General features: G+C 26.9%; 1 protein-coding gene across 1 annotated transcript in view; it reads right to left on the reverse strand.

Moving 5' to 3' along the window:
• Positions 1 to 2,500, reverse strand: part of LOC137628569 (zwei Ig domain protein zig-8-like) — a 52,889-nt gene that overhangs the window by 41,186 nt on the left and 9,203 nt on the right. The window lies entirely within an intron of this gene.

A 2,500-nucleotide genomic window follows, 5' to 3' on the forward strand; every position in this document is an offset into this window, starting at 1 on the left:
CACAGCACAACCCTCATAGCACCTGCACATTAACCTTTCACCCAAGTGTCTTGAACACATAAAATGTTACAGCACTAACACAGCACTTTTCTTTTATGCACTATTAACAATACTTTGGAGTCCACACTCTCCTGACAAAGGGGTGTATAAACAAATCAGTTTTGTCACAAAAAATCTTAACCTAATTTACATACCCAACTAACGTAATAAATACCATCACCTGAAACATAAGGAGTCCAATATAGGATCATTCATAAATTCCTAAATCACCACACATAACCAGATAATTTTTGACAAAACCTCGGTTTTAAGCATAATTCAACAAAAAAAAAAAAAAAACATCAGTTCATTATAAACTTCACCACCTCCACAAGCAATTAAAGACAGATATAATTAACCCATAAAATAACAGTTGCATGCATCAACGAACAATAATAATCTTACATTTGGTCAACATCCATCTATCATATCAAATCATAATCAACCGTCAATACTACGTCCAACATTGGAGTGTTACATTACATAATCTGTTCAACCAAATAAAAGAAACCATATATATATAATTATTAATACTCAAACAGTTACCACGAGTGACAGAACTCAACAGGTGAAGTAAAAACACTTATAATTACCCCATTCGCACCTACTCTGCCAGCCGGGATAATGCATCGGCCACCATATTCTCTTTACCTGGGATATGCTTAAACTCTAGATCGAATTCTTGGACCAAAATACTCCAGCGCATCAATCTCTGATTCTTATTCTTGTACCGATTCAAGAACGTTAATGGATTATGGTCCGTACAAACTTTAATGGGCCCACCTGAGGAGGAGAGATAGACATTAAAATGAGTTAACGCTAAGATCAAGGCCAACGTCTCCTTCTCGATTGTGGAATATTTTCTTTGAGGCAAAGTGAGTTTTTTAGAAAAATACGCCACCGGGTGGACAATACCATTTTCGTCAGCTTGACTCAATACAGCACCAACCCCCACATCACTCGCATCAGTGGTAAGCTGGAATGGAGCGTCAAAATATATATATATATATATATATATATATATATATATATATATATATATATATATATATATATATATATATATAAGTATATATATACATATATATATATATATATATATATATATATATATATATATATATATATATATATATAAGTATATATATATATATATATATATATATATATATATATATATATATATATATATATATATATATACTTATATATATATATATATATATATATATATATATATATATATATATATATATATATATACTTATATATATATATATATATATATATATATATATATATATATTTATATATATATATATATATATAAGTATATATATATACATACATATATATATATATATATATATATATATATATATATATATATATATATATATATATATATATATATATATATACATATATATAAATGGTTTATCCTTAATATCTTCCATAGTATCCCCCGAATCTTCTGGGAAATACTCGATTAACCACCCAAAGGGTTTTTATTTGAGATGTCATTTTAGTACATTTTATATGCATCTGGCATCACGAATTTGATAATTGAAATATATTTATAAATATCAATTGAATATTTACCCATTTTATTTTCTTTTTATACTCAAGTTCATCAAGTTGCACAGTGAATAGTAATTCTATTCCCGAAATTAACGAATCACTGTTTTTTTTATATTATATTTTTCAACGATTTGTACTTAGTAGCGTATGAAAACGTACATAACTATTCCTTTTCACTGTTAACACGTTTTCTCAGTAAATATGAAACAGCAAAGAAACTATGGGGTGTGTTTTCATATATATATATATATATATATATATATATATATATATATATATATATATATATATATATATATATATATATATATATATATATATATATATATATATATATATATATATAGTGCTAATACAAAAATATTTTAGGCAATTTATTCTAGACAATTTGCTTGTAGATTCATGATACTTTAGACAAATTGTTTTAGATCAATTGTACGTTAAACAAATTGTTTCAGACAACTCGCCGGATACCATATCATCCGTTTCATTTCGACAGAGGATATAAGGAATCAAACTTATTTGGTAGAAATTTTTTTTTGTTTTTTTACATTTTTTTTTATTTGTTGTCTAAATAACTTAGAATATTCCAATTCAACACATCCCTTTTCATATGTGCGCACATCTTTGCTTGGCCTTCTTTAATCAATATCTTTCTCACTAGAAAAATTTGAAATAAAATTAGGTCTGAAAATCTGTGCATTTTAATGGGAATATGGTTGTAGATGAGAGTTATAAAAGTATTTATGGTCCACTTGTATTGATGAATATCACGCAAATTTTAGGTTCAAAGGTTTAAAGGCCGCGCCTGAATGACAAGGGAAAGGGACAGTGAAATTGCTCTATCGAGTAGGACAATGCCCTAGAGTCTGAACATATA

The sequence above is a fragment of the Palaemon carinicauda genome, chromosome 36, assembly GCF_036898095.1.
Source record: "Palaemon carinicauda isolate YSFRI2023 chromosome 36, ASM3689809v2, whole genome shotgun sequence".
Classification (NCBI taxonomy): Eukaryota; Metazoa; Arthropoda; class Malacostraca; order Decapoda; family Palaemonidae; genus Palaemon; species Palaemon carinicauda.